General features: G+C 39.6%; 1 protein-coding gene across 5 annotated transcripts in view; it reads left to right on the top strand.

The window, feature by feature from the left end:
* The window catches only part of NRG3 (neuregulin 3), a 1,315,406-nt gene that overhangs the window by 520,391 nt on the left and 779,745 nt on the right, over nt 1–15,270 (top strand). The gene's annotated exons all lie outside the window — the stretch shown is intronic.

The following is a 15,270-nucleotide window of genomic DNA, read 5'->3' as shown; positions in this document are numbered from 1 at the left end:
GTATGCACTTATTTTGTTGGTAGGGCAGTTCCAAATAGATATCTTATATAATTTTACAATTTAATTCCTGTCGCCTTCGTCTTCCTGCTCAGAATGTCTGTAGCAAGGTTTCCATGTGTTGTGTGCATTGACTATTAATTTCAAGTTGAGTCTCAATCTCTTTGTGGAACAATGTCTTGTCTTAGAGGGTGTTTTTGGGGGTGGGGACAATAGCATCATGTACATAGTGTACGGGGCACAGAGTTTGAATAGCTCCACTGCTCTGCCTTTCTGAAGTAATAGGAAAACAGTAAGGGTGACCCTTTCAGTATGTTGTGTGTAAACAATGTAAATAAGAGCAATGACCCCCTCCATATAAACATTCTCAGTAGGTCATTGTTTTACTCCCAGCCTGTTTCTATCTTTCCCTAGTGGGCAGGGCTCTGGGGAGGTGAGGTTCCAGGACATATTGGTGGGGTTGTCTGTCCAGGGAAGTCTGGTTAGCACCATGGTAGCATCTGGAACATGGTGGCTGAAAAACAGTTAACATATTAAGCCAAACAAATTACTGACTAATCATGAACCTAAAGCCAAGAATATTGCATATGAAGATTTGGAGTCTCCATTTTGGAAATAGCTAATAGGTCTATTTTAGGCATATTTCAAAGGGCCCATGGATTTACTAGTTTTTGACTGAACCTAACATCTGATATGCAGGTGGACCCAAGTTATTGTCTGGGGAGATGATGTCATGGCTAGAGAAAGGGCTAGAAAGCTGGACCAGGGAAGAGAGTAGCTCCAAAATGTGATAAAAGTGTATAAATATTGTTGCTTGTAAACCCCATCAATTTGATCAAGGGCCCATATTCAGCACAGGAGCCCATGTAACCTCCGCATCCCTATAGGTCTGAGCTCACATTGTGTGGTCATGAGTAGGAACATTCCAAGTTGTACCAATTTCAGGATCCATCTTCCTCAGGTGGTAGATAGAGTATGTTGTCCAGCCTCCCTTCAGAGGATGGAACATTCTCTAGCATTTTTAATCCACATTGAGGGATAGATCCTGTGGGGGCCCACAAGTGTCCAATATATTGTTCCTGATGAAGATGACCAGTGACAGTGGAGAGAGGGATCTATTCAAAGTCTTGGCCCATCATACCTATGTGGGAATCCCAGGACTTCCCGACTAAGGCCCCAGATGACAGGGTGGCCTGATAGTAACTAAAGAGTCATCATTAAATTATGCCAGTCTTTTGCCTGTATTCAGCTTTTGTAGTCATTACTTTGAAAAGGTTAGCTTTGGAGTAACTGAGGGAAGTGTAATAGGAGGTAGGTGAGGAGGGTATCTAAGTCTAAATAAAAACTATTTCATTAAGTACTTTAGGTTTGGAGTGACTGAGGGAGAACATTTTTTTTTTTTTTAATCAGAATGGGTCATTGTCCAAGATTTTGCAAATGAAGTAGCTTGCTCATTTTCTTCAGGTTTGCTTTATAGTAGTTACCCTGGATGAAATTAGGGATTTATAAGTATTTGATCCACACTCATTATATGCTTAACCTGAGATGGGCACATGAATACAAAGACCTGAATTTGCACTGTGGCAAAGATTCTGAGGTGTTTGTGTTTGAGTAGTGATATCCATCCCCTGTAAAGAGACGCTGGAAACCTTTCAGTTCTCTAGACACACTTGTTCTTAAGTCTGAATTCATAGTAGAAGTAATTTTCAGTCGTTTTTAATAGTTCATATATCTTAAATATACAATCTAAAAGCAAATCACCATCTCCAGTCTATTTATTTATTATTTTTATCAGGACCCATGCAAGGATCCTGGTTTAAGCTCCTGGCTCCCTACCTGCAGGGTTGTCACTTCCTAAGTGGTGAAGCAGGTCTGCAGGTGTCTATCATTCTCACCCACCTCAATTTTTTAAAAGATTTTATTTATTCATGAAGAATGATAGGAAGAGAGAGAGAAAGAACCAGACATCACTCTGGTACATGTGCTGCCAGGGATTGAACTCAGGGCCTTGTGCTTGGGGGTCCAAAGATTTATCACTGTGCCACCTCCCCAGACCACTTTCTCCCCCTCTTTATCTCTCCCCTAGCCTCCTCTCTCAATTTCTTTCTGTCCTATCCAAAAAATAAATAAATAAATAAAGGAAATATGTCCTCCAGGAACACTGGATTCTTAATGCAGGCACTGATTCCCATCGATAACCCTGGAGGAAAAAAAAGTAATTAAAACTTAAACTCAAGTATGCATTTTATAAGAACACAACCAATCCATTCAATATATGTTTTGCCACACCTCTTAGGAAAGTCAGAATTTATTGTGCACATACTGAGTGTGTTGCATTTATTAGTATATTGAAGCCTCACAAAAATGTAGGTGTATTGTCAGTTACCTGTTCAAATCTTCCGTAACATTTTTTTAAAGATTTCATTTATTTATTAACAAAAAATATAGGAGGAGAGAGAGAAAGAACTGTGTACATGTCTTGCTGGGGACTGAACTAGACACCTCATGCTGAGAATCCAGTTCCTTTTCCACTGGGCGATCTTTCAGACCACCCTGACTTTCCTTCTAACTAAACTCTAGTTTTGATCTTATCATCAGTCTGTCCTTCATGGCCAGATGTGATCCTAAGCCATGCAGAGAAATAGTACATGTGACCTGCTGGCCAGTCTTTTATATTTCTTTCTTTTTTTTTTATTTTTATTTTTTTTCCTCCTCCAGGGTTATTGCTGGGCTCAGTGCCTGCACCATGAATCCACCGCTCCTGGAGGCCATTTTTTTTCCCCTTTTGTTGCCCTTGTTGTAGCTTCGTTGTGGTTATTATTATTGCCCTTGTTGACGCAATTCATTGTTGGATAGGACAGAGAGAAATGGAGAGAGGAGGGGAAGACAGAGAAGGGGAGAGAAAGATAGACACCTGCAGACCTGCTTCACCACCTGTGAAGCAACTCCCCTGCAGGTGAGGAGCCGGGGGCTCGAACTGGGATGCTTACGCCGGTCTCTGCACTTTGCGCCACATGCGCTTAACCCACTGCGCCACCGCCTGACCCCCATATTTCTTTTTCTTATAGAAACAGAGAGGGAGAGGGAAAGAGGGAGAGAGAGAAAGCGATACCTGTAGCACTCAATGCTTAATTGTTTGTGAAGCTTGTCTCCTACAAGTGAGAGCCATCTCTCAGCTCTTGAACCCAGTTTATTGAGCACAATTCTTTGCACTATGTAACGTGCAGTTTTAACTGCTGTGTCACCATCTGGCCCCTATCTCCACTTTCTGATATCAAGAATGGATAAACTTTATAAAGGCCAGATAGTAAAAATTATAGATCTTATTAGGTATGCAGTTTGTCACACCTAACTATCTTTTTTATTTTCTTTATTGGGGGATTAATGGTTTCTAGTCAACAGCAAAATACAATAGCACATGTATAAAATTTCCTAGTTTTCCACATAACAATTCAACCCCCATTAGGTCCTCCTCTGCCATCATGTTCAGGGGCCTGAACCCTTCCCCCTCCCCACCCCATAGTCTTTTACTTTGACACAATACACCAACTCAGTCCAAGTTCTACTTAGAGTTTTCCCTTCTAATTTTGTTTTTTCAATTTCTGTCTATGAGTGAGATCATCCATATTCTTCCTTCTCTTTCTGGCTGATCTCACTTCACATGATTCCTTCATGTTCCATCCAAAATGAAGTGAAGAAGGCAGATTCATCATTCTTGAGAGCTTGTTTGGAGGTTCTAGCAGGGGAGCACAGCTACTCATATACCCTCGACTGAAGACCAGTCTGTCTGTATTCAGGGAAGGCAGTCCTCTTCAACCAAGCTCGCAGCTTTGGGAGGGACGCACATGGAGAGGTGAGGGAGGAAGGGGACACCCGCCTAGCCAGCCAGATCAGCCGAATCAACCCAGGCGATCAATGGGTTGACAGATGTCACAGCCAGATCGGCCTCACGTTTGATTCATCATTCTTAATAGCTGAGTAGTATTCCTCTTGTTGGACACCTGGGTTGCTTCTCAGTTTTACCTATTACAGATAGTGCTGCTATGAACATAAGTATACATAAATCTTTTTGGATGATTGTGACAATTAACTATTTAAACCCCTCCTCCAGTATTTTTTCATTTACTTGTTTTGACCCAGATTATATTGACTTTTGTTGTATAAGATTTAAATTTGATTCTTGGCTTAAATTCTCTAAATGTAGGTAAAGGGTAACAGTGAGTGTTACAATCTGTGTAAAAGGGAAATGTCACAACAAGAATAAGAAGAGGCCTGCTTTCTGTATAAGGATAGAGTAAAGAGTAAAGTTTAATATATCAAATATGGTGACTGATTTTCTGTTCTTTAATGCTAATTGGGAAACAGCTCAGACCAAAGTAAAGTCAGCAGATTTTGTAATTTCCCCCATTAGAGAAACACACTTATCAAAGGCTACTAGTGTCATTTCTGAGCATTATTTGGAATTTCTGGTAAAAGTTCCAAATTGTCTTAGCAATGCTTTCAAAAGCCACCATCTCTAATATTTAAATGATTGAAGGAACCACACAAACTTTAATATGTTGCAGGTCTCTTTGTAAATAGAGAAATCAGGGTTGGAAAGGAACAGAGGATTAGAGCCCTTTGATTTTCAGCTTAATTGCTTTCCAGCAGGCACAGAGAATGGACTAAAAACAATATATATATATATATATATATATATATATATATTTTCTAAAATAGATATCTGGAAATAAAATTTTGTCAATAATGCCAGGAGCTTTGGAGAAGTACAGGATGAGTGGTTTTTTTTTTTTTTTTTTTGCTTTGTCAAATCATTTGCAATGTGTATTCCTTTACTTTCAAAAGCATAGGTCAACTGTGATTTGTATGAATACTAACTAGTGAGCCAAATTAGATAAGTTTAATTGAATGGACTATAAAAGGAGTCAGGAATCCCTCTCGGGAAAAGGCAAGAGAAAAAATTTTGAGTAGTAGAAAGCAAGATTCGACTTCCAGAGGCGGAGCTACGAGCAGCAGATCGCTTTCTCTCCTCTCCTCTCCTCTCCTCTCCCGGATCAACTAGGAATACCAAAGGAGACCACCCGGACTGAAACAAGACACGACTAGAATGACCACAGGAACCCAGTAAATCACCTGTGAGTACAAACACGCGTGGCTGGTGACAGAAAGGAGAGAGGTGCCTAAGGAGAGATTAAGTGGCTGCTAACAGTTCAACAGTTTATCAGTGGAGATACCACCTCCAGTCTGCTCCACAACAAGGGGACAGCTGAAGGGAGGAAAGGACTTCCCAGAGACTCACTAAGTGCAACTCTGAGTCTCCATTGCTACTACCCTCAGAATCTGGAGCAGCAACAGGGAGGGACACCAGGGGACAGAGATCTAACCGGGAAACTCAGGAGAAGACCTATACCTCAGTGGCATAGCTGAGGGGCTGTGAAAGTCTCTTTGCATAACCACTAGATTATCTCTGCCACACCCTGCTTTATCTATTGGTCAGGAGTCAGTGATTAAGCTAAGAAGCCTATTGATAGTTTAAAAGCCCTCAGGCTCCCATAGCCTACAGGGAAGAAAAAAAAAGAGGCTTTTACACCACTGAGCTCCAACTCAGGGAATGAAAAAACTGTTAATATATATAAAATGGTTAAAACAACAAGAAAAAATATTGGAGACTCGAACCAGGACAAGAGTCCAGCTAAAAGTCCTCCAGAGGGTGAAGCACAAAACAACGAGTTCAACATCCAAACATTAGCTAAGGAAATAATAATAGGAGTGAGTAAAGAATTTGAAAAAATTGTAATCAGAAATGCAGGAACAACAAATGAGAAAATGGAAGAAAATTCTAATTATCTCATGGTTATTAGAGAGCTGAAAGCTGAAATCACTGAGCTAAGAAAGCAACTAGCTGAACAAGCTAAAACAGTATCAGAACAGGGCAACAAAATAGATGAACTCCAGAAAGCAGTAGAGGGCAGAGAGAATAGAATCTATGAGGCTGAAAACAGAATTAGCAAGATTGAGGATGAATTAGAGACAACTAAAAAAGTAGTAAGAGATCTCAAAAAGAGATTAAGAGATGCTGAAAACAACAACAGAGTCCTATGGGATGACTTCAAAAGAAACAATATACGCATTATTGGCTTACCAGAGGAAGAAAGAGAAGGGGAGGAAGAAAGCATTCTCCAGGCCATAATAGCTGAAAATTTCTCTAGTCTAGACAACACCAAAGACATAAAGATTCAAGAAGCCCAGAGGGTCCCAAACAGAATTAACCCAGACCTAAAGACATCAAGACATGTCATACTTAGATTGGAAAGGAATAAGGATAAAGAAAGGATCCTCAAGGCTGCAAGAGAAAAACAAAGAGTCACCTACAAAGGAAAACCCATAAGATTAACAGCAGACTTCTCCATACAAACACTACAGGCCAGAAGAGAATGGCAAGATATCTATCGAGTGCTCAATGAGAAAGGCTTTCAGCCAAGAATACTATATCCTGCTAGACTGTCATTGAGACTAGATGGAAGCATCAAAACCTTCTCAGACAAGCAACAGTTGAAGGAAGCAACCATCACCAAGCCTGCCCTGAAAGAAGTTCTGAAAGGTCTCCTATAAACAACCAGACCACCACAAATAGGACATATATCAAAACACTCTAAAACTCTACAAGAATGGCGTTAAAATATCTTCAATCTTTGCTATCAATAAATGTCAATGGCCTGAATTCACCTATTAAAAGACACAGAGTAGGAAGATGGATCAGAAAACACAACCCAACAATATGTTGTCTACAGGAAACTCACCTAAATCAACAAGACAAACACAGACTTAAAGTGAAAGGATGGAAAACTATCATACAAGCCAATGGCCCACAAAAAAGGGCAGGAACATCTATTCTCATATCTGACATGATAGACTTTAAAATAGATAAGATTTAAAAAGATAGGAATGGACACTACTTAATGCTCAGAGAATCAATCAATCAAGAGGACTTAACAATTATTAATATCTATGCACCCAATGAGAAGCCATCTAAATACATCAAACTTCTACTGAAAGAGCTACAGCAATATATTAACAGTAACACAATCATAGTAGGGGACTTCAATACCCCACTATCTCAACTTGACAGATCATGCAGGAAGAAAATCAGTAAAGACATAAGGGAGCTAAATGAAGAGATAGATAAACTAGAACTATTGGACATTTTCAGAGTCATTCATCCCAAGAAACTGGAATACACATTTTACTCAAATCCACATGGGTCATTCGAAGGATAGACCATATGTTAGGCCACAAAGACAGCATCAACCAATTCAAGAGAATTGAAATCATCCCAAGCATCTTCTCAGACCACAGTGGAATTAAACTAACACTTATCAACAAAAGATTAGTAACAGTCCCAAAATGTGGAAGCTCAACAGTACACTTCTTTTTTTTTTATTTATTTTTTATTTTTTTTCCTCCTCCAGGGTTATTGCTGGGCTCAGTGCCTGCACCATGAATCCACCACTCCTGGAGGCCATTTTTTTCCCCCTTTTGTTGCCCTTGTTGTAGCTTCGTTGTGGTTATTATTATTGCCCTTGTTGACGCAATTCGTTGTTAGATAGGACAGAGAGAAATGGAGAGAGGAGGGGAAGACAGAGAAGGGAAGAGAAAGATAGCCACCTGCAGACCTGCTTCACCGCCTGTGAAGCGACTCCCCTGCAGGTGGGGAGCCGGGGGCTCGAACCGGGATCCTTACACCGGTCCCTGCACTTTGCGCCACATGCGCTTAACCCACTGCACCACCGCCCGACCCCCAACAGTACACTTCTTAACAACTTCTGGGTCAAAGAGGAAATCAAGGAAGAAATCAAAATGTTTCGAGAGTTCAATGAAAATGAAGACACAAGCTATCAAAATATTTGGGACACAGCTAAAGCAGTCCTAAGAGGGAAGTTCATAGCTATACAAGCACACATTAGGAAACAAGAAAAGGCACAAATAAACAGCCTGATTGCACATCTTAAAGACCTAGAAGAAGAACAACAAAGGAATCCTAAAGCAACCAGAAGGACAGAAATCACTAAAGTTAGGGCAGAAATAAATAACATTGAGAATAGGAAAACCATACAAAAGATCAATGAAAGTAAATGTTGGTTCTTCGAAAGAGTAAACAAAATCGACAAACCTTTAGCCAGACTCACAAAACAAAAAAGAGAGAAGACCCAAATAAATCGTATAGTAAATGAAAGAGGAGATATCACAACAGACACTGCAGAAATTCAACATATCATGCGAGGCTTCTATGAATAACTATATGCCACCAAGCTAGAGAACCTGGAAGAAATGGATGATTTTCTAGATACCTACCAACTTCCAAAACTAAGTAGAGGAAGTGGATAACATGAACAGGCCCATCACAGCTAATGAAATTGAAACAGTTATCAAAAATCTTCCCAAAAATAAAAGTCCTGGACCAGATGGTTTTACAAATGAATTCTACAAAACTTTCAAAGAAGAACTAATACCTCTACTTTTAAAAGTCTTCCAGAAGATTGAAGACACTGGAATACACCCTTCCAGCTTCTATGAAGCCAACATCACCCTGATACCAAAAGCAGACAGGGACACAACCAAAAAAGAAAACTATAGACCAATATCTCTGATGAACATAGATGCAAAAATATTGAACAAAATTCTAGCCAACCGGATACAGCAGTATATCAAAAAGATTGTTCATCATGACCAAGTGGGGTTTATCCCAGGCATGCAAGGTTGGTTTAATATACGTAAATCAATCAATGTGATCCACCACATCAACAAAAGCAAGACCAAAAACCACATGGTCATATCAATAGATGCAGAGAAAGCCTTTGACAAAATACAACATCCCTTTATGATCAAAACACTACAAAAAATGGGAATAGATGGAAAATTCCTGAAGATAGTGGAGTCTATATATAGCAAACCTACAGCCAACATCATACTCAATGGTGAAAAACTGGAAGCATTTCCCCTCAGATCAGGTACTAGACAGGGCTGCCCACTATCACCATTACTATTCAATATAGTGTTGGAAGTTCTTTCCATAGCAATCAGGCAGGAGCAAGGAATTAAAGACATACAGATTGGAAGAGAAGAAGTCAAACTCTCCTTATTTGCAGATGACATGATAGTATACATGGAAAAACCTAAGGAATCCAGCAAGAAGCTTTTGGAAGTCATCAGGCAATACAGTAAGGTGTCAGGCTATAAAATTAATATTCACAAGTCAGTGGCATTCCTCTATGCAAACACTAAGTTAGAAGAAATTGAAATCCAGAAATCAGTTCCTTTTTCTATAGCAACAAAAACAATAAAATATCTAGGAGTAAACCTAACCAAAGAAGTGAAAGAACTGTATACTGAAAATTATGAGTCACTACTCAAAGAAATTGAAAAAGACACAAAGAAGTGGAAAGATATTCCATGTTCATGGGTTGGAAGAATTAACATCATCAAAATGAATATATTACCCAGAGCCATCTACAAATTTAATGCTATCCCCATCAAGATGCCAAGCACATTTTTTAGGAGAATAGAAAAAATGCTACAAATGTTTATCTGGAACCAGAAAAGACCTAGAATTGCCAAAACAATCTTGAGAAAAAAGAACAGAACCGGAGGCATCACACTCCCAGATCTCAAATTGTATTATAGGGCCATTGTCATCAAAACTGCTTGGTACTGGAACATGAAAAGACACACTGACCAGTGGAATAGAATTGAGAGCCCAGAAATGAGGCCCCACACGTATGGACATCTAATCTTTGACAAAGGGGCCCAGACTATTACATGGGGAAAGCAGAGTCTCTTCAACAAATGGTGTTGGAAACAATGGGTTGAAACATACAGAAAAATGAAACTGAATCACTGTATTTCAACAAATACAAAAGTAAATTCCAAGTGGATCAAGGACTTGGATGTTAGACCAGAAACTATCAGATACTTAGAGGAAAATATTGCCAGAACTTTTTTTCGCATAAATTTTAAAGACATTTTCAATGAAACGAATCCAATTACAAGGAAGACTAAGGCAAGTATAAACCTATGGGACTACATCAAATTAAAAAGCTTCTTCACAGCAAAAGAAACCACTACTCAAACCAAGAGACCCCTCACAGAATGGGAGAAGATCTTTATATGCCATACATCAGATAAGAGTTTAATAACCAACATATATAAAGAGCTTGCCAGACTCAACAACAAGACAACAAATAACCCCATCCAAAAATGGGGGGAGGACTTGGACAGAATATTCACCACAGAAGAGATCCAAAAGGCCGAGAAACACATGAAAAAATGCTCCAAGTCTCTGATTGTCAGAGAAATGCAAATAAAGACAACAATGAGATATCACTTCACTCCTGTGAGAATGTCATACATAAGAAAAGGTAACAGCAGCAAATTCTGGAGAGGGTGTGGGGTCAAAGGAACCCTCCTGCACTGCTGGTGGGAATGTAAATTGGTCCAACCTCTGTGGAGAACAGTCTGGAGAACTCTCAGAAGGCTAGAAATGGACCTACCATATGACCCTGCAATTCCCCTCCTGGGGATATATCCTAAGGAACCCAACACATCCATCCAAAAAGATCTGTGTACACATATGTTCTTGGCAGCACAATTTGTAATAGCCAAAACTTGGAAGCAACCCAGGTGTCCAACAACAGATGAGTGGCTGAGCAAGTTGTGGTATATATACACAATGGCATACTACTCAGCTGTAAAAAATGGTGACTTCACCGTTTTCAGCCGATCTTGGATGGACCTTGAAAAAATCAGGTTGAGTGAAATAAGTCAGAAACAGAAGGATGTATATGGGATGATCTCACTCTCAGGCCGAAGTTGAAAAACAAGATTAGAAAAGAAAACACAAGTTGAACCTGAAATGGAATTGGAGTATTACACCAAAGTAAGACTCTGGGGTGGATGGGTGAGTGGGGAGAATACAGGTCCATGAAAAATGATGAATGAAATAGTGGGGGTTGTATTGTTAAATGGGAATCTGGGGAATGTAAAAAAAAAAAAAAAGTATTAACCCTTGAGTTATTTGGTTAGATACACAAATACATTTTTAATAATTCAAGTAAATCTTATATTGGTGCATAATTTTTTTTTTGTTCAGGAAAGAGATGGCTAGAAGTTATTAGAACAATTACTAAATACCCTGGATAGGGAAAGATGATGCACTTAACATGTAAAAAAAATGAAACTTCTGTCTTTCTGTGACATAAGCCCATTTGTGCTGAGCTGCATTTCAGGAAATTTCTAACACTGACCATAAGACTAGAAATTCAAACCCATTTTTAAAAAGTTGTCTTCTCTACATGGGGGAGAAAAATATTAATGCCACCTAACAAGGGAGGCATAATAATAAAAAATAAAAAAGGTTGGGAAATTAAAAAAAAATTTTTTGAGTAGTATTAAAAATCTGTCATTACTTTTCTTGAGATCACCATGATAGTTACATGTCAAGTACTTGTGACATCCTTGTGATATGCCTCATTCTTTTAAAAAATTATATATATATATATATATATATATATATATATATTTGAACAGAGACAAATGAATTGAGAGGGAAGGGGAGGGAGAGAGTGAGAGAGAACCTGCAGCCCTGCTTCACCACTCTTTAAGCTTTCCCCCTGCAGGTAAGGACCAGGGGCTTGAAACTGTGTCCCTGTGCACTGTCAATCAGGTGAGCCACCCCCTGGCCTCTGTCTCAATTTTTATTAATCTAGTCTACTCAGTAACACATAGACTAACCTGACCTGCCCTATGTAGAACATATTTACATTTGAAGTTCTGTGGCCACATCCATTATCCTAACAATTGTCAGTAAACCTAAGGGATCACCCTTCTTCCCTGCCTGGCTACTTAAGAGTGTACCAAGCAACTGGGAGCCACAGATACCCAGCAATGCTTGGGTAGTAGCTATATGCCTTAGGATCCTCTGACTCATTTTACATGCTGGAAATTAGAATTTTACTCAGTCATCTTATGCTAGATTCTCAGTGATAAATTCCCAACTACACAATTTTATTTGACATGGTACACTACAGAATTGAATATTAAAATGATACTTAATAAATGTGTCAGTTTGTTTAGAAATAGTGAAAAAGGTTAACATTAACCCATATATTTGATCCACTACTAGTCATTTCTTTTTTCGACCTCATGAAGTCCCTTGCATTTATATAGGACTACCTTTTATATGTCTGTTTTATTCAGTAAGTAGCAAAGTTGAAATCTAAACCAATATTTGCAGGGTCTCATTGCAAATCCTTAATTTAGACATTTAGACCTAGGTGTGTTCACAAACCAAAGTCAAAACAGAGTGCCAGTGTGGTACAAGGAAGCATGCAGCAGGGCCTCAGGTGTCTCTGTATCTCCGTATCTCTCCTGTGAAGGCACAGAACTTTGATAATGGAAGTGGTGTAGAAATCTATCCATATTATCTTTTTATAAAGTCACTAATACAAGATAAATCTAAAAAAGAAAGAGAAGGAGAACTAGAAGGAGGAAGAAATGTTCAGAATTCTAAAGATTAAAATGTAAGATCACCTTTCACCCATGTTCAGCGGGGAAGTAATTATAGAAGCCTCATAATAACCCTGAGACCATACTCCCAGAGGGACAAAGAATAGGAAAGCTGTCAAGGGACGGAATGGGATAGGGAGTTCTGATGGTGGGAATTGTATGGAATTGTACCCCTCTTATCCTATGGTTTTTTCAATACTTCCATTTTATAAATAAGTAAAATATATATATATATATATTATCCAAATATGAGGTCATGATATTAATTGGGAAAATAATATTTTAAATAAGTAGTACTATTAATATTAAAAGGAATTTGGAGATTCATGCCAATGTTAAGACATAACTTCAAGGCCATGAAACCCACAAAAAAATAATAATAAGGATATTTGAAGGTGACAGTAATCAAACTTTCTAGGGTGAAACATCTTTTTTTCTAGTTTATATTCCTACCTACTTGAAACATCTTTTTTTCTAGTTTATATTCCTACCTACTTAACTGTTTTAAGTATTACTTCCTATACTCAGTGTTTCAGTGTGTATTCATAAAAAATAAAAATGTGGTTATTGGGTAGCTGAGTGAGAAGATGACTGGTTTACTGGAAAGAAGCATATCTTAATACTTCTACATGTGTTTATCATGGGCTAACTAATAGAACTTGGTAATAAGAATGTAGAAATAAATAGACATAGCAAGAGACCCGAAGGTAGTTCATGTGTTTGGTGACTGAGTCTCTGCCAGGGATCTTATGTTTAAATTCACACCACAAGGCAGCTCCATACATTGCCAAGGGGAAGTATCCTGGGCAGTGGAACAGTACTTTGGCCCCTTCCTTTCCCTCCCCTCCCCTCCCCTCCCCTCCCCTCTCCTCCCCTCCTCTTCCCTCCCCTCCCCTCCCCTCCTCTTCCCTCCCCTCCCCTCCCCTCTTCTTCCCTCCTCTTTTCTCCCCTCCCCTCCCCTTCCCTCCTCTCCTCTCCTCTCCCCTCCCCTCCTCATCCTTCTCCCTCTCCCTCTCCCTCTCCCTCTCCCTCTCCCTCTCCCTCTCCCTCTCCCTCTCCCTCTCCCTCTCCCTCTCCCTCTCCTCTCTCCTCCTCCTCCCCTCCCCTCCCCTCCCCTCCTTTTGTCTCTCTCTCCCACTCTCCTCTATCCCTGCCACCCTCTGAAAGAGAATTTGAAATCTTAGGTGTGGGCTGCCATTTGATGATGTCCTGTTTGTGTGAAGTCCTGGATTTATTCCTTAGACTGCATTTACACCAGAGCTCAAACCTTAGCTCATGTGGACCTTGGAGTGCTGAGAATGAGGGTGTATGTCAGGCAGTTAATGTTTCTCTGCCTTTCCATGTTCTCCCTATGAAACCCTCCGAACATTATCCCTCTGTTTCAGTTTCTCTTCTGTAAAGTAGAAATCATTTTTTTCCCACCTGATTAAAAGACTCAGTCTAAACATTATTATCACACTTTGACTTCTAAGATCGCTGTACTCTTATTTTATTTTATATAATAATAGTAATTATTATTATTATTATTATTGCCTCCAGGGTTATTGCTGGGGCTCAGTGCCTGCATGATGAATCCACTGCTCCTGGAGGCCATTTTTTCCCCTTTTGTTGCCCTTGTTGTTGTAGCCTTGTTGTGGTCATTATTGTTGTTGTCCTCTTATGGTTGCCTGGTGTGAATTTTTGCAACTAAAACTGCTATAGTTGATCTAGATGAAGAGAAGTTTCAATGAAAGCCACGTTCAGCATCACTTGCACTAACTGTGAACATGGTGCAAAGGTTTTATTTTCTTAGTGAATGACTGATCTTGAGATGTGCTTGAATGACACCTTTCTTTTTTCTTTCTAAGATTTATTATTATAATAATTATTATTATTTGCCTCCAGTGTTATCACTGGAGCTTGATGCCAGCACTACGAATCCACTGCTTCTGGAGTCCAGTTTTTCCATTGGACAGGACAGAGAGAAACTGAGAGGGGAGTGGGAGATAGAGAGGGAAAGAGATACAGGTGGGGGAATCAAGACCCTTGCTCAGGCCCTTGTACTTTGTGGTGGGGGCAGAAGAACCCTCCTGTGTTCTCCCTGTGGAGAACAGTCTGGAGAACTCTCAGAGGCTAGAAATGGACCTGCCCTATGATCCTGCAATTTCTCTTCTGGTGATATATCCTAAAGAACCCAACTCACCCATCCAAAAGTTTTGTGTACACTTATGTTCATAGCAGCACACTTTATAATAACACAGACCTAGAAGTCACAACAGATGAGTGGCTGAGTTAGTTGTGGTCTAGATATACATTGGAATGCTACTCAGCTATTAAGAATGAGGAATCCACCTTATTTTGGATGGAGTTTGAAGGAATTCTGTGAAGTGAGATCAGCCAGAAAGACAAAGATGAATATGGGATGATCCCACACATAGACAGAAGCTGAGAAATAACCACAGAAAGAAGAAACCTAATATAGTACTTGGACTGGGTCTGGAGTATTGCACCCAAGTAAAGGACTTTGGGGAGGGAGCAGGAGGGGAGCTTTGAGGTTCACTACATGGGGATTGGGGTGGTGAACTGTCCTTGGATGGTGGAAGAGGTGTGAAGCTGTACTCTTTTTTTATTTTATATTATTATTATTATTATTTCCTCCAGGGTTTTTGCTGGGGCTCAGTGCCTGCACGATGAATCCACTGTTCCTGGAAGCCACTTTTCCCCCTTTTGTTG

Source organism: Erinaceus europaeus, chromosome 1 (genome assembly GCF_950295315.1).
Source record: "Erinaceus europaeus chromosome 1, mEriEur2.1, whole genome shotgun sequence".
Lineage (NCBI taxonomy): Eukaryota > Metazoa > Chordata > Mammalia > Eulipotyphla > Erinaceidae > Erinaceus > Erinaceus europaeus.
The sequence above is the reverse complement of the archived record's forward strand: the minus strand, read 5'-3'. Positions and strand labels throughout refer to the sequence as shown.